This window comes from Lepidochelys kempii, chromosome 7 (assembly GCF_965140265.1).
Source record: "Lepidochelys kempii isolate rLepKem1 chromosome 7, rLepKem1.hap2, whole genome shotgun sequence".
Taxonomy (NCBI): Eukaryota; Metazoa; Chordata; order Testudines; family Cheloniidae; genus Lepidochelys; species Lepidochelys kempii.
The window spans coordinates 31,830,864-31,854,802 of record NC_133262.1 but is presented as its reverse complement, the minus strand read 5'-3'; the positions used below and the strand labels follow the sequence as shown (position 1 = coordinate 31,854,802).

General features: G+C 46.3%; 1 protein-coding gene and 1 long non-coding RNA gene across 3 annotated transcripts in view; one reads left to right on the top strand and one right to left on the bottom strand.

Annotated features, from left to right (window-relative positions):
* LOC140914324 (uncharacterized) overlaps nt 1-23,939 on the top strand; it is a 72,058-nt gene that overhangs the window by 20,609 nt on the left and 27,510 nt on the right. Inside the window, exon 2 of the long non-coding RNA XR_012159827.1 lies at nt 1,317-1,459. This is a non-coding gene — a long non-coding RNA (uncharacterized lncRNA). The remainder of the gene's footprint in view (nt 1-1,316; nt 1,460-23,939) is intronic.
* The window catches only part of CHRM1 (cholinergic receptor muscarinic 1), a 54,360-nt gene that overhangs the window by 13,167 nt on the left and 17,254 nt on the right, over nt 1-23,939 (bottom strand). The window lies entirely within an intron of this gene.

Below are 23,939 nucleotides of genomic sequence, written 5' to 3'. Positions count from 1 at the left end.
TCCAGCACAATGAAAATGTATATTTTGTTTAAAGAGCCATTTTTGTCCAAACAAACGTCTTGATGAAATTTTTTTTGACCAGCTCTATTTAGCCCATCAGTTACTGCTATTAACTTTTATTATTTGTATTAGGAACATAGGACTGTAGGGCACCTCCTGGATCACTGAGTCCAGTCCCTGCTATTGTAGGCAACCCTGTCACAGAATCCCAGAAAGAAGGTGGTTTGCCTCCCACTCCTCTTACTGGGAGGCCGTTTCAAAACCTCACTGCTCTGTGGAATTGTAATAGCAATTAGGAGCCCCAGTCATGGGCCTGGAGTTGGACCCTTTGTGCTAGGCACTGTACAAAGACAGAACAAAAACATAGTCCCTGCCCCAGGGTGCAGCTTGGTTGAGCAATGACTCCGGGCATGAATCTTGCTACACACTAACGTCCCACTGATTCCATCTTGTCCCCCGTCATCCCCCTGCACCTGCCAAAGACTTCCTGCTTCTGGTTAGTTTGAAAGGGAAGAGTGGGCTTCTTTTCTTTACCTGTTACAGCTCACGAGTGACTGCTGGGTTCTGGCAACCCAAGCAACAGTGATAGGAAGTGAATGGTACATGAATAATTGAAGGGGGAGGTTGAGTCTGCATGGTGCTGCAGAGGTAAAAAGCAAGATGCAAAACCCCAGAGTCCTCTCCTTTCCCATGCACCAGAAACTGTGTTTCCCCTCCCCTTGCTCCTCCTTGGCAAACTTTAAAGGGTTCAGAATGCTTTGTTTACACACTCAGGCATGCTCCTTTAATTATACTGGGTTTTTTAAAATCTCACAACACCCCCCTGGTTAGAGTAGTAAAAATGTTGGAAAGATTTGGGCTAATGATACTGAAATACCTGCCTTGAGATCCACAGATTGGGGTGGGGCTGGGGGGCAGATCCTCAGCTGGCTGCCCGGGGAGTCTAGGGAGACCTTGGGCAAATCATTTAGCTGCTCTGTGCCTCAGTTTCCACCTCTGTAAATTGGGGATAATAGCACTGCCCTGTCTCTGAGCGGTTTTGTCACGTTAAAGATAGTGAGGGGCTCAGATACTATTGTGGTGGGAGCCATATAAACACCTCAGATCCAGTTGCTACATGCTTTTATGTGAACAATTTAATCCCCTCAGGCTTTGCGAGTGAAGATCCCAATTCCTCCCTTGCACAGGTCCCTGCTAGTGCCAGTTCATCAGTGTTTGATTTTCCTTGTGAACGTAACCCTCAGCCCCTTGTTTCCCTGGCTCTATTACTGCCCTGTAATTCAAGGGATGGGGTTGATCAGGTGTGTTTTTCACAGCTCAGGACAACTTCTGATTGGAAGGGTGCAGAGGAGACCGTTGGAAAAATGTCAGAACTTCTCTCCTTTCTTCCCGAAGGATGTCCTGCAAGTCATGTCCCTTTAAAATCGGATCACGTGGTGGCACAGTAAGAAAATTGAATGTAGGCACCACACATGGGCTCCACTTGTTAAATCTGCCTGTGTTTTAGAGGCACTTTGCTTTTAAGCCTCTCAGTAAAAATCTGCCACCCCGTTATTATTGCTTCGCCATGGGTTGAAATTGGGTATGAGTCTGTTTGGAAGAAAATAAATCCTTAGTGTAGTCTGTTTATTTACAGAAATTTAAACAAAGGTCCATTTCCTTGGCAGCAGATGGAACATATGCACCATGTGCAATTTCCTTCCTCAGAAATCCCACCCGGAGCTCCTCCCGCCAGCACTGTGCCCAAGAAGAGGTGACTTTCCTCTATTCCTGGCTTTCTTTATGGCTCTGGCTACACTGTAAACTAGGGTTGTGATTTCCCCTGCTCGTGTACATGTACTTGTGCTAGCTCTCGTCAAGGAAGCAGGAGTATAAATAGCAGTGTAGCTGCAGGGCTTAGCCGTGCTGAGTAGACACCTGCCTGGAACCGGTGGGTTTGTACTTGGCACAGCTAAGCCATGCCTCCACTGCTGCTGCCCGTGCTGCCTTGGCCATGCTGCTATTTATACTCGCACTAGCGCAAGTCTGTGTGCGTGAGCAAGGGAATCGCTCCCCGGTGTTTAAAATCTTTAGGGAATAGAACCCAGTAGCCCTGGCTCCCAACCCCTGTGTTCTAACCCTTAGACCCTCTCAGAGCTGGGACTAGACCCTGGGAGTCCTGATGTCCAACCCACCCCCACCCCCCCGCTTTAACCTCTGGCTCTTCCAGAACCTCTTACTGAGGGTCTGGCTGCACTTGCCCCCTCACCTATTGACCTTGCACACCCTATCCATGGCCCCATGAAGTCATGAGACCTCCTTGTCAACCTCCTCCTGGTGGCCATCCACCAAACCAGGAAGAGGAAGCTTGACAGGGAAGGGTTTTTGTGTGTGTGGGGCAGGGGGGGGTGTGCACTCTGCCAGTCTGGGGACTATTTCCTGTCTCTCGTCTGATCATTCTCCGGGCAGAGTTTCCACGGGTGGTGTCCGTGAACTCTTTAGATTTGGATGGGCCGAGACCTGCTCATCCCACTACCTGCAATAGGTATGCTCCATTCCTCTCCCAGAACTACGGGTAGAACCCAGCAGTCCTGACTCCCATCCCTCCCTGGGCTTAGCTCCTAACTAGTTTCTCATTGTCTAGTTTGTAATATTGCTTGACACCCATACTCTCTGAACGCAGAAGCCCTGCCCTACATGACCAGGCCAAGCTATGGCAGGGAACAGACTGCTCCCATCATTACCTCAAGGCCAGCAAGCATCACTCTAATTACCAACTGGCAAGCCAGCCAGCTGGGAGGTAGTAATACAAGGATCATGTGAACAAGGATGACCCACAATGAGGGCTCGGAGCTCTGTCATCTGGAGAGCATCAGCCATATGGACAAACTCCTTTGCTATCACAGCACAAGGCCCCATTGCTTTTAATTGGCTCAAATATGCCTCTAATTGACAACAGTTATTTACTTAACTGTGCAGTTAGGTTTTGGTTTCAATGCTGTGCTTGCTGGTGGCCTGGGCTATAGGCTGGATTTTTAGCTGTGGTAAATCAGTGTAGCTCCACTAAAGTTACATTTATGACATTAACCCAGATTAAGGCTATGACAAGCTGGGAACTACGTGAACGCTGACCGTGATTAAGGCCTGTATTGCGCTGTGTGCTTCACAGACCCTACCTCAGATTGGGACCCTGCTGGGGTGGGTGCTGCACAGACCCCCATCAGGGTGAAGACCCTGTTCTGCCACATGCTGCACAGACCCCAACCACATAAGGTGGGTAGAAAGTTGGCTAGATTGTCGGGCTCAACGGGTAGTGATCAATGGCTCCATGTCTAGTTGGCAGCCGGTGTCAAGTGGAGTGCCCCAAGGGTCGGTCCTGGGGCCGGTTTTGATCAATATCTTCATAAATGATCTGGAGGATGGTGTGGATTGCACTCTCAGCAAATTTGCAGATGATACTAAACTGGGAGGAGTGGTTGATACGCTGGAGGGCAGGGATAGGATACAGAGGGACCTAGACAAATTGGAGGATTGGGCCAAAAGAAATCTGATGAGGTTCAATAAGGATAAGTGCAGGGTCCTGCACTTAGGACGGAAGAACCCAATGCACAGCTACAGACTAGGGACCGAATGGCTAGGCAGCAGTTCTGCAGAAAAGGGCCTAGGGGTGACAGTGGACGAGAAGCTGGATATGAGTCAGCAGTGTGCCCTTGTTGCCAAGAAGGCCCATGACATTTTGGGATGTATAAGTAGGGGCATAGAGAGCAGATCGAGGGACGTGATCGTTCCCCTCTATTCGACATTGGTGAGGCCTCATCTGGAGTACTGTGTCCAGTTTTGGGCCCCACACTACAAGAAGGATGTGGATAAATTGGAGAGAGTCCCGTGAAGAGCAACAAAAATGATTAGGAGTCTGGAATACATGACTTATGAGGAGAGGCTGAGGGAACTGGGATTGTTTAGTCTGCAGAAGAGAAGAATGAGAGGGATTTGATAGCTGCTTTCAACTACCTGAGAGGTGGTTCCAGAGAGGATGGTTCTAGACTATTCTCAGTGGTAGAAGAGGACAGGACAAGGAGTAATGATCTCAAGTTGCAGTGGGGGAGGTTTAGGTTGGATATTAGGAAAAACTTCTTCACTAGGAGGGTGGTGAAACACTGGAATGCATTACGTAGGGAGGTGGTAGAATCTCCTTCCTTAGAAGTTTTTAAGGTCAGGCTTGACAAAGCCCTGGCTGGGATGATTTAATTGGGGATTGGTCCTGCTTTGAGCAGGGGGTTGGACTAGATGACCTCCTGAGGTCCCTTCCAACCCTGATATTCTATGATTCTGTGATTCACAGCTGGGGCCCTGTTGTGCCAGGTGCTGCACAAATATATAATGGCAGACAGTCTGCCCCAAAGAGCTCGCAATCGAAATAGACAAAGGGTGGGAGTGGAAACAGACACAGAGCAGGACAGGACTTGCCCAAGGTCACACAGCAGGTCAGTGGCAGAGCTGGGAATTGAACCGAGTTGTGCTGCATTCACATTAGTGCCTGAGCCATTTGACCATGCAACTTATTTATTTAGAAAACACAAAGTCACTTGCAAATTCTGCAGGGCATGTGCTGTGTCCTTTAGCAGTGAATGGATCTGGGAGCAAAATGACTCATTCTTTTGTAAATCATACCACATTTTAAACACTACAAGCCACATTTGATGGTGTTTAGCACAGGGAGGATATCTGGAGAGGAAAACAACCCAGCACAGCTACATTTTCCTCCCAATACAGACACCTCCCCTTCTTCATACACACAGTTTGGGAGAGAGTCTCTGTCCCGAGGAGATTACAAGCTGCTTGCACAATGCAGGACCGAACATGTGGAGAAGCTGAGATGATGACCCGTAGGTCTTGTACATCCCTTTTCATCCACACATCTCAAAGCAAGCCACAATTTTACATTTTACAGACAGGGAAACTGAGGCACAGGGTGGTGATGTGACTTGCACAAACTCACCAGTGGGCCAGTGGCTGAGCCAGGAATAGAATCCACACTTCCAGCAGCTACAGAGCTATACAGTGAACACCAGCCTTCCAGATGAACATAGGTTACCAAGTAATGTGGAGATGGGCCAGTACTCTATCCTCTAGGCCAGTGGGTCTCAACCTGGGGGTGCCGAGAGGTCTTCCAGGGGGTATGTCAACTCCTCTAGTTAGTTGCCTAGTTTTACAACAGTCTGCATAAAAAGCACTAGTGAAGGGAGTACAAACTAAAATTTCATACAGAGAATGACTTGTTTATACTGTTCTATATACTATACACTGAAAGGTAAGTACAATATTTATATTCCAATGGATTTATTTTATAATTATATGGTAAAAATGAGAGAGTAAGCAATTTCTTAGTAACAGTGTGCTGGGACACTTTGGTATTTTTAGGTCTGATTTTGTAAACAAGTCTTTTTTAAGTGAGGTGCAACTTGGGGTACGCAACACAAATCAGACTCCTGAAAGAGGATACAGTAGTTTGGAAAGGTTGAGAACTACTGCACTAGGCCATACTGTCTTCAAGGTCACAGAGGGAGTTGGTGACAGAGCTGCGAAGCAAATAAAACTCTCCAGTGGCCCAACTTAACCTAGCACCTTACCCATAAACCCACCCTACTTTCCAAAGCGCTGCATTAATAAAAACCTCACCAGCGCCTAACGCATGCCTGGAAAGTGGGCAACAGTGACTGTACCTGAGTGAGTTCCATATGGAGAATAACCTGCATTGTCCTTCTCCAAAGACTAGCGTAACTTTACAACCCTTCTGCGCTCCATCCCTGTGTGGCTTTGCTTCTCTCGTCTTTAATCCAATTTTTGCCCGGGCAGGAGGGAAGCAGGTAAAAATGCAGAAGTTTTCCGGCACTTATGTTATTGTCCCTGTATTTCTTGTCTGTCTGTTGAACCTTGTGTAAATATCACGTCACACATCAAACAAACCCTCCCACTAACTTGATGGCATGTGAGCCCTTATTTGAAAAAGGGGCTGCAGGAGCTGCTCTTAGAGCTGCAGCTTGCAGCAATGATGATGTGGGGTTTGGGGCTATTGCTATAGGTACATCAGAATTGTCAAACCAGAGCAGACCAGTGTGCCCATCTGGCATCATATCCCCTCTCTGACACTGGCCAGTGCCCCAGTGACAGTTTCCTCCTGAACCCCAGTTGCATTCTGATCAGAAGCAGGAAGATTTACAGCCCTACTTATCTCTACTCCTGTAGCTCAAATGATATTAGTTTGTATTGGAAGCCTTTAAAGTCTAGGGTTCAACTGCGGCTGCTGATGTATGGAGCCTTATTGCTGCATGTAATTTTTTGTTGTTGTGATTGAGGGACCAATGCTTAGGACTTTGAAGACCAGAGTTCTATTCCTTTCTCAGACATAGACAACTTGGGCAAGTTGCTGTTTGAAATCAATGGGAGGTAGATGCCTAAAAACCTTTGAGGATCTTGGCCTTAGTTTTCCTGTGCCTCAGTTTCCCCATTTGTAAAAAGAGGGGTGTTAATGTATTGGGGACTGTATAAGTCCCCTACAGAGTCAGGGCCTCACAATGGAATTTGACTCTTTTCTTTCTGCACTCACTGACTGACTCTAATACAGGGCTTGAATGTGGAAACTTAGATCTCACCCTGTTTTCAGACCTGCTCTTCCAATTTCATAGACTGGAAGGAGCCATTCTGATCATCTAGTCTGACTCTCTGTCTTACCCAAGCCAGCACTGGCTTCAGGGGAGGGTGACCAGATGTCCCTTTTTTTAAAGGGACAGTCCCGTTTTTTGGGACTTTTTCTTATATAATTGCCTATTACCCGCCACCCCCTGTCCCAGGACTTTTTCTTATATAGTTGCCTATTACCCACCACTCCGTGTCCCATTTTTTCACAGTTGCTATCCAGTCACCCTACTTCAGGGAGCATGTGCAGACAGCCCTCCAATCTGAGTTGCAATGGCCCCATTGAAGCCTGCACCTCTTACTCTATGCCTCTCCCCTCTGCTCCCTGCAACCCATGTGCTGAAGGACCAGAATTCCCTTGGTCCCAGCCAGGAGTACTACAGCCCTAAGAGCAGCTCCTCCAGTGGGAACAGGTGATACTGTACCCTGCTGTACACAGCCACATGACGTTCGAGTTGGTCGGAATTTCTCAACAAATTATTTTTTTCATCAAAAATGCCCATTCATTGATGCTGAAAGAAGGTCTATTTTGACACATTTCCTGACTCAAAAAGATGTAGAGGAAATTTTTTTTGAAATTGTCCCCATTTTTCTAAATGAAAATGTCAGGTGGTTCAGTTAGAAACAAACCTTTTGTTTAGAAATGTAAGCTCATTAGGCCTAAAACCTTTTAAGAAAGAGTAAAGGTTGATATCCAAAGAAAACATTTCCACAGACCCAAACCCAGAAATGGTTTGGTTGTTCGGTTTGTGAATGTTTTCAGGATTTCTGACCTTTTTGTCCTGATTTGAGATGAGAAAAAAATTTGAACTCTCAAAAATATTAGCAGGACCAGAAAACCATTTGCCACCTCCTCTCCAGGACACAGCAGTGACATTACTGGTGGGGTTGATTACCATTAATCCCCTAAAATTCAGCTGCCCCCTGTCCCAGTGTTTCCTACAATGGGAGGAATTCTTCTCTGGTATGGAATCTGGGCTCATCTTTCCTTCCATAACCAACTTCATGGCTAATAACTATCACACTCTTTGCACTCCTTGAAGAAGATGATTTAAAGAAGAATCTGAGGATTAAAGGGAGTGAGTGTGAATGAATGTAAGAGACGCTGTACAGAAGCTGCTTGTCATTGGCTGCATGGTTTGCTTTGAATAGACTGGATCTTATAGTAAATAGATCCAATGGCCTGTGATGGGATGTTAGATGGAGTGGGATCTGAGTTACTACAGGAAATTCTTTCCTGGGTATCTGGCTGGTGAATCTTGCCCAAATGCTCAGGGTTTAGCTGATCGCCATATTTGGGGTCAGGAAGGAATTTTCCTCCAGGGCAGATTGGAACAGGCCCTGGAGGATTTTTGCCTTCCTCTGTAGCATGGGGCACAGGTCACTTGCTGGAGGATTCTCTGCTCCTTGAAGTCTTTAAACCACGATTTGAGGACTTCAATAGCTCAGACATAGGTGAGAGGTTTTTCACAGGAGTGGGTGGGTGAGATTCTGTGGCCTGCGTTGTGCAGGAGGTCGGATTAGATGATCATAATGGTCCCTTCTGTCCTTAGTATCTATGAATCATTCAGACCCTTTCGTGGGTGCTCTCTGTGTGTTTTGGACATTGATGCCTGCAATGGGTGTGATATAACAACATTATGGTTAAAACAGAAGGGGGCTGGGACTCTTGGGTTCTAACCCCCAATCTGGGCGGGGTATGTTGTTTAGTTGTTAGACCCAGGGGACTGGGAGATAAAATTCCTGGGTTGCTCTACTACTGATCTCCTGTGTCATCTTGGACAAGTCACTTTGCCTCTATGTCCCCTTACCACCCTTTGTCTATCTGTTTATTTCGATTTCAAGTGCTTGTCGGACAGAGACTGTGTTTTAAAATGTGTCTATGCAGCTCCCAGCACAATGGGGTCCAGTCGCTGTCAGGGTCTGTGCAGCTCCCAGCACAGCAGGGAGAACCCTGCTAACATCTAACATCTAATCATGGTTGGGGTCGGTGCAATGTCCAGCAGGACGGGGGGCCCGGTTGGGGTCAGTGCCATGCCCTGTGGCAAAAGGGGGGTCCCAGTCGCGGTCGGTGTAGCGGGACAGAGAGCTCTCGATCTTAGTAAGGCCTTCTAGATGTAATACAATTTACAATCTTAATGTAAAAGGCTTTGAGCTGCTCAGCTGAAAGCTCCTAGAGGAAATTCAAAGGAAGGATTAAAATCATATTCTGTCGTCTATGCAAAAAGCATCTTTATTTGAGCAGTATTATATTGAGCAGGAGGGTTAGAAATAATGCAAGGTTGTGTTTTATGAGTGCATTTTTAATTGTAACCCTGGGTGATATGAAATCAGTTAACTCTTGAGATGACTCCACGAACCTGCATTATCTGCTTTTATGGCTTGTTTTTTAGAACAGCCTCCCTAGCACTTTTACACAGTCTTTGCTGATATTCTGTGCTCGACATATGAGCTGGCTAACTCAAGGCAAAATGGCCCTTTTCTGGGGTAATTAAGGGAGGAGAAAATGCCTTTTGCTCCCAACAGGAAATGGAAGTGTCGTGTTTACAATGGACACATTTAAAAAAAAAAAATCTAGAGCAGGATTTTTCTAATGATTGTGGATTAGTGGGGATGTCACTGGATTGTGAGTCAGCACTCCTGGGTTCTGTTCCCAGCTCTGAGCAGGATCTAGGAGGATGGCACTGGGGTTGGGAGTCAGGACTCCTAGATTCTATTCCCAGCTCTGAGCGGGGAGTGAGGTCTAGTGGTTTGAGCTGGGGGTGGTGGTGTGGGGGGGCTGGTAGTCAGAACCCAGAGTCAGGAATTATTGGGTTAATGCTTAAAGATTTAGTCAAACACAAGTGAGTGGGCTCAATACAGGGGTAACTGGGTGAAATTCCCTGGCCTGTGCTATGCAGGAGGTCAGATGAAATGATCTAATGGTCCCTTCTGTCCTTAAAATCTATAAATCGATGCTTCCTGGGTTCTATTGCCAAACCTGGGAGGGGAGTCTAGTGGTTAAATCATGGGGATAATGGGATTCAGGACTCCTAGTTGAATTGCAAGCTCTGGAAGGGAAGTGGGTTTAATCAACTAGACAGTGGGAGTTAGGACTCCTGAGTTCTTTGCTCCTTGCTCTGTCACCAGCTTTCTGTGTAACCTAAAACAAGATACTTCACCAATCTGTACCTCAGTTTCCCCATCTTTCAAATGGGTCTCTTGTCTATTTAGACTGTAAGCTGTTCGGGGCAGGGACTGTCTTTTAGCCCAGCACAGTGGAGTCCTGGCCTACAGAGGAGAAAGGGAGCATGTGGCACCAGAACTACAACTCCCACAAGGCACTGTGGTGGCATTATTTTGTTTTTTATTTCTCTAAAGACTTGAAATTGGAAAAAAATAAAAATAAAAATAAAAATCCAGCCAGCTTTACCCAGGCCAGAAAATCACCCTCAATGCTCCCAGTCCAAATGTGTGGTTTAAGTAGAGTATCTTTTAGAAAGACATCCTTTGATGTAAAGCCTTCCAGTGATGGAGAATTTATCTCATCCTCTAGGAATCTGCTTCCGTCATTAATCACCTTCCTTGTTTAAAATGTGCCTCTTATTGACAGCTGGAATGCTGCTGACTTCAGCCTCCAGCTGTTGGGTCTTGCAACACCTCAGTCTGCTAGATTCAAAAGCATTATTTTTATTACTATGCCATAGTAATCATACTTATCTGGAGCCACCCCAAAGTAGTCAGACCCTTAAGCAGTCAATAGGGCTGTCGATTCCTGCTGTAGCTGTAAGGACACAGCACATGCTATGCCATGGAGGTTCCAAGCCCCTTTGTCTCTTACTTTGACAGCAAAGATAGTATTTTGTCAAAATGTACAGTCAATAGGCGAAGGCTTCCCTTCCACCACCTGTTAATTTGCCTGTTGTAGCACTCTTTGCAGAAGAGGCCATTGCTTTTCAGGTAGAAGGACAGTTTTTGGTTAAGCTGTTGGACCAGGACTCGGAATAACTTGGTTCAGTTTCTAGCAGTGCCACGAACTCCCTGTGTGACTATGGACAAGTCACGTCATTACTCTATGCCTCAGTTTCCCCATCTGTGAAATGGTGATAATAACCTGTATGTTTGACTGAGAGCTTTTTGACATAGGGACGTCTCTCGCTATGTGCCTTTGCAGGGCCTGTCCAGATGAGGCCCTAATCTCAGTCAGGGTCTGTGCAGCACCTGGCACAGTGAGGTCTTAATCTCGGTTGTGGCCTCTATGCTATTACTGCAATTCAAATTAGCAATAGGGCATGGGACTTTCAGAAGGGACTACAAATTTTATGTATGCCCCATGGCCAGAAGCCCTAGTGAGTAAGGAGTTCGCTACTGACACCTGTTGGCAAACAGGGAGAAGAGCATCCCAGAGCTGCTTGAGAATGCCAGGTGGACAGGGACTCCATACTGGATTGAGCTCTCTGCAGCCATCTATGGGAGAGGAAAGGGAAACTACTGAATGGGCCAGTCCTCATTTGCATTTCAGTTTTGTAATAGTTTGGGGCATTTTGGTAAAATTCTGGGTAAGTTTTGAGTTTGAGGGTGATGAAACTTCCATATCCCTCTTGGGGGGAAAAAGAATAAGAGAACTGCACCAAATGTGCCTGGGAGGAGGGGTCACCCTGACCACAAGCTCAGTCTGGGACAGTTGGATGAGAGGCCCTGGCTGAAGTAGGTTTTTTACTTTGTGCTGTAAGTGCTTTCTGGGTAGAATGAATTGTGTTAAGGGTCTTTTATACTATTGGGTTGTTTTTGAAGGCTCAGAATGGAACAGAGTCAGGGATGCTGCTAAGGCAGCTAGTCTGAAGCCACAGGGAGCAGCAGCTCCTTAACTGAGGATCTCTGGTGTGGGCCTCCCTACCTGGCAGCAAAGCTGTAATGACCTCAGCTGTGGTAGTTGGTAGAACCCCCCTGATCAACCCTGGCAGCCCTTCACTTGGTGGCTGGAGATGAACCTACCTGAAATTGGGCTCTACAAACTCTAGACAACAAACTGTAAGTGGGGAGGAGGGAAGTGCCTAATGCTAGAATGGGTTGTCTCATTAGCCATTCACAACTGTGAGAAGGGGATGGAGGTTCAGACTATTTAGATTCAGACTATTTCTAAGACACCTGGAGATGGGGGAAAATGGAGTTACCTAATAGATATAATTGATTTATTAATTGCTGGCTTTCCCACGTTTATTCTTTGTCCCTTATTAAAGTCATTTTTGTTTTAAACCCCTGCACTCAGTGCTTGCTCAGAGGAAGTATTGTCTATCAAGGGCACTCGGAGGAGTAGATTTAGCTTTCCCAGGTTTCTGGGGAGAGGCTTGAGGCAGTGCCGTTGAAGTTTTGAGAAGAAACCCTTAGCAAATGGAACTTGGACCTTTTTGCTGCCAAGAACACTTGGCAGAAGGGCTGCATTTAAGTGCCTCAAATATCTGCCTGTATAACATCTCCAAGGTCTTGGTTTTCACAGGTGCTGATGTAACTCACTGGTCAGTGTGTGTTAGGTGCCTCCACAGTTCCCATTGACTTGCACAGTAAATTGTAGCTACCCAGCACCTCTCCAAATCAGGCAAAAGAGTCTCACATTGGGCACCCAGAAACCTAGCCATCATTAGAGGCCCCCATTGTGTGAGTTCTGCATGGACCCTAACTGAGATTGGGACCCTGCTAGGCTGGGTGCTGCACAGACCCCCATCAGGGTGAAGACTTTGTTCTGCCACATGCTGCACAGACCCCGACCACAACTGGGTCCCTATTGTGCCAAGCTTGGCACAGACCCCAACTGACATTGGGACCGTGTTGTGCCAGGTGCTGTACAAATATAGAATGGCAGACAGTCTGCCCCAAAGAGCTCGCAATCGAAATAGACAAAGGGTGGGAGTGGAAACAGGCACAGAGCAGGACAGGACTTGCCCAAGGTCACACAGCAGGTCAGTGGCAGAGCTGGAAATTGATCCGAGTTGTGCTGTGTTCACATGCCTGAGCCATTTGACCATGCAACTTATTTATTTAGAAAACACAAAGTCACTTGCAAATTCTGCAGGGCATGTGCTGTGTCCTTTAGCAGTGAATGGATCTGGAGAGCAAAATGACTCATTCTTTCGTAAATCACGCCACATTTTAAACACTACAAGCTGCATTTGATGGTGTTTAGCACAGGGAGGATGTCTGGAAAGGAAAACAACCCAGCACAGCTACATTTTCCTCCCAGTACAGACACCTCCCATTCTTCATACACACAGTTTGGGAGAGAGTCTTTGTCCTGAGGAGATTACAAGCTACTTGCACAATGCAAAGGACCGTACATGTGGAGAAGCTAAGATGATAACCCGTAGCTCTTGTACATCCCTTTTCATCCACACGTCTCAAAGCACACCACAATTTTACATTTTACAGACAGGGAAACTGAGGCACAGGGTGGTGATGTGACTTGCACAAACTCACCAACAAGCCAATGGCTGAGCTGGGAATAGAATCCCCACTTCCAGCAGCTACAGAACTATACAGTGAGCATGTCCGGATGAACGTAGGTTACAAGGTAACGTGGAGATGGTCCACTAGGCAACACTATCTCCAAGGTCACAGAGGGAGTTGGTGACAGAGCTGCGAAGCAAATATAACTCTCCAATGGCCCAACTTAACCTAGCACCTTACCCATAAACCCACCCTACTTTCCAAAGCGCTGCATTAATAAAACCTCACCAGCGCCTAACGCATGCCTGGAAAGTGGGCAACAGTGACTGTACCTGAGTGAGTTCCATATGGAGAATAACCTGCATTGGCCTTCTCCAAAGACTAGCATAACTTTACAACCCTTCTGCGCTCCATCCCTGTGTGGCTTTGCTTCTCTCGTCTTTAATCCAATTTTTGCCCGGGCAGGAGGGAAGCAGGTAAAAATGCAGAAGTTTTCCGGCACTTATGTTATTGTCCCTGTATTTCTTGTCTGTCTGTTGAACCTTGTGTAAATATCACGTCACACGTCAAACAAACCCTCCCACTAACTTGATGGCATGTGAGCCCTTATTTGAAAAAGGGGCTGCAGGAGCTGCTCTTAGAGCTGCAGCTTGCAGCAATGGTGATGTGGGGTTTGGGGCTATTGCTATAGGTACATCAGAATTGTCAAACCAGAGCAGACCAGTGTGCCCATCTGGCATCATATCCCCTCTCTGACACTGGCCAGTGCCCCAGTGACAGTTTCCTCCTGAACCCCAGTTGCATTCTGATCAGAAGCAGGAAGATTTACAGCCCTACTTATCTCTACTCCTGTAGCTCAAATGATATTAGTTTGTATTGGCAGTCTTTAAAGTCTAGGGTTCAACTGCGGCTGCTGCATTGCTGCATGTAAGTTGTTGGTCCCTCCGTCACAACATCAATGGTTAGGATGCTAACTCAGGGCTTTGGAGGCCAGAGTTCTATTCCTTTCTCGGACATAGAGCTCTTGGGCAAGTTGCTGTTTGAAATCAATGGGTGGTAGGTGCCTAAATACCTTTGAGGATCTGGGCCTTAGTCTTCCCATGTCTCAGTTTTCCCATTGGTAAAAAAGGGGGGTGTTGTGAAGCAAAGTGTGTTCAAATTGCGAAGTGCTTGGATATTAATATAATGGAGGACATATAAGTACTTTGCAGACTTCCTTTGTTCTGTACCCACAGACTGACTCTGGTACCGGAATTGGATCAGGTAACCCAAATCCCAGGCTGTTTTCAGACCTGTTCTTCCAGTTTCATAGACTGGCAGGGACCACTCATCATCTAGTGCAGTGGTTTTCAAACTGCGGGTCTCGACCCAGTACCAGTGCCTCGACCTAAGGCACTGGGTCGCGGTAGCTCTGGTCAGCACTGCCGACCAGGACGTTAAAAGTGCTGCCCGGCTAAGGCAGGCTAGTCCCTACCTGTTCTGACACTGCACTGTGCCCCAGAAGCGGCCAGCAGCAGGTCCGGCTCCTATGCGGGGGGGCCACGGGGCTCCGCACGCTGTCCCCACCCTGAGTACCAGCTCTGCACTCAGCTGGGGGGACGGTGCCTGCAGGCAAGAGCTGTGTGGAGCCACTTGTGTGCCTCCACCTAGGAGCCAGAGCTGCTGCTGGCCACTTCCAGGGCGCAGCGCGGTCCACAGTGCCAGGACAGGCAGGAAGCCTGCCTTAGCACGCCCACTGTGCTGTTGACCGGGAGCCGCCCGAGGGAAGCCTGCACCCCAATCCCTTGCCCCAACCCTGAGCCCCTTCCTGTACCCCAAACCACTCATCCCCGGCCCCACCCCAGAGCCTGCACCCACAGCCCTCACCCTAACCCTCTGCCCATGCCCTGAGCCCCTCCCACACCCCGAACCCCTCATCCCCAGCTCTGTTGGGTCACAGGCACCAACAATTTTTGTCAACTGTGTGGCCAAAAAAAAAGTTTGAAAACCACTGATCTAGTCTGACTCTCTGCATAACCCAAGCCAGCTGTGGTTGGTACCCAAACTGTTGGGGGGACGGGACTGGAGGGAGCATTTGCAGACAGCCCTAAAATCTAATTCCAATGGCCCCATTGTTGCCTGCACCTCTTGCTCTATGCCTGCAGGACCAGACCACGGGTGCCAGCCAGGTATACGACAGCCCTAAGAGCAGCTCCCCCAATGGGAGCAGGCGGTACTGCATCCTGCTGGATATAGCCCACATAACATTAAAGCTAGTCGGGAATTTCTTGGACCTTTTTGCTTCCAGAAACACCTGGCAGAAAGGCTACATGTAAATGCCTCCGATATCTGTATCTCGACATATTGCTGAGGGTCTTTAGTTTTCACAGATGCTGATGTAACCCATGGGTCAGTGTGTGGTATGCGGCCCCCCGCTCCCTTCTTCTCCCCCCCCCCCCGTGCTTCCCATTGAGTGACTTGCGCAGTGAATGTAGCTGCTCCGCACCTTTGCTAATCAGGCAAAAGGAGTCTCATGTTGGCCACCCAGAAACCTAATTATCATTAGAGGCCACCATTGTGCAGCTGTTGCACAGATCCGGACTGAGATCGGGGCCTCGTTGTGGTAGGTGCTGCACAGACGCATGCTGGCGTTTCCCAAACAGCTCAGGGCTGGATTTCCAAACGGCTCGGCACCCCGCAGCTCCCACTGTGACCCTTGCTATGCCCTGATTTTCAAAATAGCTCAGAGCTCAAACTTATTTAGGTGGGTAAATGGCTAAGCTCTTTGGAAAACCTGTCAATGATTGTGGGTGCTGTGCCTGTGCGAAAATTTCAGCCGGAGTATGAGGCAGTACAGTTCTGGGGGAGCAGAGAATAGCCAGAACGCAAGACTTGCTGGCTATGCCCCTGATCTGTCCCCCTAAACTGTGGGCTGGGAGCCCCAGAACCCTAACCCCAGGGAGTCTCCCTGCTTGGGTGGATTTGAAGCTATCAGGGTGGCGTAAAGGGGCCTTATTTCAACTGGGGATTGGGGCCATAGGGCCATGGCAGAGCCTGTGCATTTTGAACATCTCAGCACCTAATGCCAACTCCTACGTCTTTGCGCTGGCCAGGAGAGTTCACTTATTAGGGTTCTGTTCTTCGGAAGGAAATATTTATATTAGCTTTGATAAATGGAAGTGCTGGAGTCTGGTTGTCATCAGTGAGGCTGATTGGGACTGAAATGGGCTCTGTGCAGCACACCCACAATTAAAGGCATCTCCAGCTAAAAGGGTCAGGGGAAGGTTGCATGCATTTGTCCTAGCGGCTGGGACAGGCAGAACCAAATGAGATTGGGCCACATCTTGCCCCCAGGGTTTATTTTAGGACCTGATCCTGCAAACATCTGTCTTACGTACCCTATCATTTTAGCATCTGAGCTGCTCACAATGTATTGTGCTCCTGCCTAGGAACCCTGGTCAGGACCTCCTAGTACTAGGTGCTGGACAAACACAGAACCACCTTTAACATATTTATTCTCACAACACCCCCTGGAGGCAGGGGAGTGCTTTTATCCCTATGTTACATGTGGGTAAACAAAGGCGCAGAGCAAGTAAGGCCCAGATCCTCAAAGGTTGTTTGGCCCCATTGGTTTCAATCCTGTTCGTAATGTGACCTGCCCAAGGTTGCACGTGGAATCTGTGGCAGAGCAGGCAATTGAACACTGCCTCCCATATCCTAGGCTTGAGTCGTAGCCTCTGCACTCTCCTTCCTCGCATGCCTGTGAATCCAATGAAGACTACACGTGCTGAAAGCTAAGCTTATTTGTGGTCAGGGCTTTTGCCTGTAACCTCTGTATCTTATTCTCTGGGATAAATCTTTACTCCTTACTCCAGGTATGAGGTGGAGTGATAATACATTGCACCCAGAATTTGCACTGAAGCGCACGGGTGTGAATGGAGGGAAAATTCCATGATCTCCAGCCCTTTGTTTGTAGCTCTCAAAGCTCTTCATGAAATAGGGAAACTGAGACAGAGAGGGGGTAGGGGCAGCCCTGGCCCCACAAATTCACACAGTCAATGAAAGAACCGGGAGGAGACCCCCAATTCCCACTTCTGTGGTCAAAATGTCAGACCACACTTCCTTGCAAGAGCTAGGGGCTAGAATCCAGGAGTCTTGACTCCCACCCCTCTTCCTTCCTCCTCTAGCCAAGAGGATAAACAAATCCTGACTTTTACTTTGCTGCTCTGACTACTGGATTATTCTCTCCTCTCCTAGAGCTGGCAATAGAACCCCCAGGAGTGCCAGCTCCTACCGCTCTAACCCACTCGACCTCGCTCCCCTCCTACTGCTGGGATGAGAACCCAGCAGTCCTGATTTACAGGTTTCCCCACACTGCACTAACTATGCCCCTGTGAGTCCAGAAGAGAAGCCTGGAGTTGTGCCCCCCACTTCTATCATTCAACATCAGCTCCCCCAGACAGACACGGGCAGGGGGTGTGCTCAGTCACCCATCTGTCCATCCCTAGTCCTCTACAGAATGAGATTGGTGTGACGGGTGCCACTCAGGAGTGGGGCTGTATCCCAGGAACCCACCCCCAGTGTAGTCTGGCAGGGGGCTAGCATTGCTAGGCTGAGGTCTGTGTCTAGCCTAGAGTGGAGCTGTGCTGTCGCATGGCATGATGGCTACGGAGCAGTGAATGATTTGGAATGATCATGAACACACATCTGAGGAAGTGAGCTGTAGCTCACGAAAGCTCATGCTCTAATAAATTGGTTAGTCTCTAAGGTGCCACAAGTCCTCCTTTTCTTTTTGCGAACACAGACTAACACGGCTGTTACTCTGAAACCTGAAATCCCTGTGTTCTCTGGCTGGATGGGGCTGCCCCCTCCACAGCTAGAAGTCCTGCAGCTTTCTCTGGGTAGGGGACTTTGTTTAACAACGTTGCAAACCACACAGCATATCGTCTCTCTGCTGCAAGTTGTTATGTGAGTGCTCTGTCAATGAGAGACGCCTGTATGTACGTAAACAAAATACTCAGCATAGTCCCTGGGATCAGTAAAACACATGGTTGTTGTACGCTGCAAAAGGCTCCTTTGGTGCAGCTCTTTAAATGAAGCTGTTAACACAGATCACTAACACCAGGGTAGACTAAGCTGGGCAAGATTTCTTCACCTAAACTTTTATGGCAAAAAATGCAGATTCAGTGACTCAGAAACATTGTGCGAATTTGTATTGATTTCACTGAATTGTGCTGGTGAGTAAAAGAACAAAAATCAAAAAAATCATTTTGTCATTTTTGAATTGAAACACTTCCATTTTTTATTTAATTTTATTTTTAAAAATGTAAATATAAAAATAGGCTCAAAATCAAAATAAAACATTTCCTTCTGGGTTGAACAAAATATTTTGTTTGACCTGAAATTTAATTTTTTTCGTTTTGATTTGCCAAAATTTTCAAAACATTTCATTTTTGGTTCAACCAAAACAATTCTTTTCTATTTTTGTTTTAATGTTTTTGAATTGCCAGTAAAGCAAAAAATCCATTATTTGCTCAGCTCCTGTCTACGTTGGAGTTTGACCTATTGTTGTTGCACTGCTTCGAATCCCTTGTGTACACGTGATTTGCACTGGCAAAACTGCACTAGTGCAAATTAGATTTATACTAATGCACTAGTACTGATACCATGGGGGGTCAAAATCCCAGTGCTTGAGTCTCCAAAGTCCTGTGCACCAATTTGCACTAGTGTGAAAGGGGCATGAAACACTACCACTATGGACTAGAATTGGCTGATTCTCTTGGCAAGGCCCCTTCACTAGAGTTTGTGAATAATGGATTTTCTCCTTTGCTGGCAATTTTGAAAAAAAAAATCATTTGGGGTTTTTCACAATTTTTGGCAAATTTAAAACTTGAAAAAAAATTCATTTTGTCTCAAAGGAAAGATTTTTAAAATGAAATGTTTTGTTTTGAGTTTGAGTTTTTAATTTTTGTAATGATAAAATTGAAGGAAATTTCAAAATGAAAAGTAATTTGGAATAAAAAAAATTGTTTCAATTTATTTGGAATTTTTTTCATTCATTTCTTCCAGCCAAAAAAATTCGGTGAAACTGACATAAATGAATGAAATGCTTCAGTGTTGCTAAACCTGAATTACTATTTTCTTTTCCTGAAAAAAACTTTTAGCCAAAAATTTTCATCCAGCTCCACCCTCTACACCATTCTGGCAGCATAAAAGGACTTTAAATGTAATCTGTGCCCATTGTAAGGCCCCTGGATGCTTGTGTAAACGGATGCTGGTGTAGATGAAAATCAGGCTCATAATGCGTTGCATGTGCAGTTCATTGCAAGCCTGTGCTAAACTGATGATGCAAACTCTCTGATATGATGAGACGTGCTGCAGATAAATTCTCTCTGTTTGCCTCCTGCTGCACACTTTTGTCCATGCAAAAGTTCCAATGCAAAAGCAATCAGTAATTGAACCACACTTTTACAAATCAGTCCAGATTCTCTCACTTTCCTGGAACTTCTGAGATATTGCAAGGGCTTCTCCTTTCTTGAGGCACAGACTGTTTCATGCCCTGAGATCAAAACAGCCTCTGCTGTGACTTTCAGGGCTGGCCACACCCCTTTTTGTGGTTGTGTTGTTATAACATCAAAGTTCTGTTTAACTTTTGTGCATTAGTTCTGTGTAGATGCTTTAGCCCTTGTGTGCGGGGAGTTAATGGATGAGCTAGAGCGGCTGGTTATTGTTGGGGAGGAATGGTAAGAACTTGCACCTGCTGATAAAGGACTCTGTAATGAAACCCAGAGATGTTTTGAGTGGGGGATCAAAGCAAGGGAGTATCAGCCACAGTAGGGATTTGAAGCAATCTTTTGCAGCACTGACTTTGCTAAAGAAGGCTGTCTGGTCTAATGGCTAAAGCACTGCATTATATCAGGAGGGCCTGGGTTCTATTCCCCCATCTGGCTGTGGTCAAGTCACTTCCCCTCCTGCCCCTTGTGATGTTTCCATTTAAAGCTCTTCCAAGGCCGCTATGTGTCTGTGCAGCACTGAATTGAGACCAGGGCCCTGCTGTGTTAGCAAGGCGGTCCCGACCCCAGTGAGCTGACAATCATACAAGTGGTAGAGGGGAAACAGAGGCACAGAAAAGTGACCTGTGTGAGGTCACAAAGATGGAACTGAGGCAGAGAGAAATTAAGTGATTTATTCAAGGACTGTGCAGGATCTCCTGATTCCCAGTTCAATGTGTTCACCACAAGGCATCCATTTAATTGTTGCATGGTACCTTGACTGCTCACTTGCACCAATGAACACAGCGGGTAGCACTTTGCACTTGTGCAACTGACGACACAAAGAGGGCACTAGGATGATGAAAATTCTAAAATGTATCAGAGACGGGATGAGTGCAGTTGCTAGTAGTGAAAGGAGTAAGCCAGTGGGCGCAACAGACCTCTTCACAGGCTGTATGCAGGGGTAGGTGGCTTCTAATCGGGAAATAGGTAGATAACAAGGATAGGTCATGGGGTGGGGCTTCTTAGGGGATCGTAGGAAGGCACTGGAGGACCAGACACTGTGTATTGTTGCACTGCAGCTCTAGACTGCATCCACACTACAGATACACTTGAATCTACGCTTTAGCCCCAGCCATCCCATATTACCCCCACCACACATGGTAATGGGGTTTTGTGTGTGGATAGTGTGGAGTTAATGGAGACCCTCAAGCTGTAGCTTGTGTTGAAGACAAACCCAGAGTCTGCAGGCACTTTGTGAAATCTGTGCTCTGGCGCCTTGTGATGTCTCAAATTGTTCTTCCGAGGTCTGCTTTGATTTGGGTGCACAGCACACCAGCCTGGGCTCTGCCTCTGCGTGGCACTGAAGGTAATTTGCAGCCTGTTGTTGGAAACACAGATCGCTCCCAGGAATCCGTCAGAGCGTGTTATTTATCAAGGAGTGTTTATGGAATAAAATCTCCCAGTGACATGTTCTTCTCCTGCCTGTGCTCTGCCTCGCCTCTCCCCATGGCACATTCTGCAGCAAAGAGAAGATCTTTCTATTTTTGGGTTTCTCGCCTGGGAGGACTAATGCATCTGCAAGAATCAGGGTAGTTCATAGATTCCTAGATTTTTAGGACCAGAAGGGACAACGCAACACCGGCTGGAGAACCATAGTTACAGAGGAATAAAAATAGAAGCCTATTTCTGTGCTCAGTGGCAGTGGAGCAATGTGACTTAGTAGTTCACGATATTGGACTTGGGAGTTGGCTCACCTGGGTTCTAGTCCTGACACTGAGCTGCTGTGTGACAGAGAGATATGGGTCTGGAAGGGACCCTGAGTTCAGTTCCCTGCTATCCTTGGCCAAGTCACTTATTCTTTCTCTGCCTCAGCTTTCCCATCTGTTCAATGGGAATAATAGCACTGCTCTGCATCATGGGAGTGCTGGGAGGATAAATGCATTAAAAAGGTTATGAGGTGCCAGAGGCTACAGTGACAGAGTCCATACAACTATCTTAGACAGTGTGGGTGATTCTTGTGATATTTGGTGTTTTTATTAAATCCTCTGCACCTGGAGTCATGTGATTACATGAGAATCTCAGCTTTCATTTAAAAAGAAATTAGTTTCTAGCCTTGGTTGTGGTGGAAAAAGGAGTCAACTGAAGTCAATAGTATCCTTGAGATCGGAGCTGCATTGTGCAAAGTCCTCTACACGCACTCAGTGAGAAGCAGTCCTTGCCCCAACCAGCTTGTAATAGACAGAAAGCCAGGATTTTCATCCCTATTTTACACATGAGAAAACAGAGGCACAGAGTGGTTAGAGTGCCTTGCCCAAGGAGTTAGTGATAGAGGTGGGATTAGAATCCAGCTCTCCAGAGTCCCAATCCGATGCTGTAACCACAAAATTATCCTTCCTTTGTGTTAGCCTCACTTTACAGATAGGGGAAAATGGCTCTAGAAGTAAAGCTGGGCAACATTTTTCACCCAAAACTTTTTCAATGTAAAAATGCAGATTCAGCACCAATGAAACATTCCACATATTTGTGTCGGTTTTGCCAAATTGTTTGTCAGAAAAAAACAAACACAAAATTCCGAAAAAGTCGAAACATTTTGATTTTTTTATTCAAAATGTGTTTTTTGAAATTTCCTTCCATTTTATTTTTTACAAAAGTTAAAAAATGCTTGAAATCAAAATGTTTCATTTGACTTGAAGCTATTTTTTAAAAACTTTTTGATTCTCTGAAAATTTTGAAAATGTTATTTTTCATGTTGTCTCAATGCATTTTTTTCAAAATTGCCATTGAACCAGAATAATCCATTATTTGCCCAGCTGTATTTAGATACTAGATACCATTAACTTGGGTTTGAATAGAGACTGGGAGTGGCTGGGTCATTACACATATTGAATCTATTTCCCTATGTTAAGTATCCTCACACCTTCTTGTCAACTGTCTTAATGGGCCATCTTGATTATCACTACAAAAGTTTTTTTTCTCCAGCTGATAATAGCTCATCTTAACTAATTAGCCTCTCACAGTTTCTATGGCAACTTCCTCATTCTCTGTATGTGTGTATATATATATCTTCTTACTATATGCTCCATTCTATGCATCCGATGAAGTGGGCTGTAGCCCACGAAAGCTTATGCTCTAATAAATTCGTTAGTCTCTAAGGTGCCACAAGTACTCCTGTTCTTTTTGTGGATACAGACTAACACGGCTGCTACTTCGAAACCTGTATTTAGAGAGGCTCTAATTAATTAGAGGCTATGGAAGCAGTCATTGGGTTAGATGCCTTGGAAACATTTAAAACTCGTTAGGTGAGATTTTCAAAACCACCAAGCAGATTTGGACATTCAGTTCCCATTAATGACTCTGCATATCTCACCCACGTTCTTTTTAATGTTACTTGTTCTGCAGAATGCACACTTAGGGCAAGTCTACACTACGGTGCTACCCCATGTCTGACGAAGACGTTCTATGCCGACAGGAGAGCACTCTCCCATCAGTATAATTGTTCCACCTCGGCGAGAAGTGTAAGCTATGTCGGTGGGAAAGCATCTCCCGCTAACATAGCACTGGTGTAAACAGCAGGAAACTTGTGTCACTGGGGTTTGGGTGTCCTTATTCACACGCATGAGTGACATAAGTTAGATCGACTTAACTGGTAGTGTAGACCTGCATTTAGCCAGCGGAGCTCATTGTCACAAGATGCTGTTTAAGCCAAGAGTCAAATAAAGGACTGGAGATTTAAATGCATAATAAAGACATTCTGAGCCTCCTTCATGCTGGAAGGATGAGACTCGGAAGAAAAGCATGCTGCTTTTCTACAGAGCTGATCCTCCAGCGAATGATTCATAACCAGAATATGTAGCTCACTGGAGTGCATGTGATTATCAGTCTTTCAAATTGTAGCTTAATCTCTAAGAAGAGATTTGCTTCCAGACAGCATTAAAATGATCCATGCACATGTTCTCTTGGACTGAATTACCCAACCATACTCATTAGACTGATCCACTGAAATCAATGGAATGCATCTGATGAAGTGAGCTGTAGCTCACAAAAGCTTATGCTCAAATAAATTTGTTAGCCTCTAAGGTGCCACAAATACTCCTTTTCTTTTTGCGGATACAGACTAACACGGCTGCTGCTCTGAAACCTGAAATCAATGGAGTTACTGTGACTAATACCAGTTAATACCATCCCCCATGAGATTGGAGAGTGCCTTGAGATTATGGTCCGGTCCAGCGGTTAGGGTGCTAGCCGAGGACGTGGAAGAGCTGCACTCACATCCCTGATTTGCTACGCACAGCTTTCCCTGTCATTTTATGCAAGTCACTTAGGATAGGATTCACAATCACAATGGGGACTTGGGCTGAGTGTTGCAGCGCT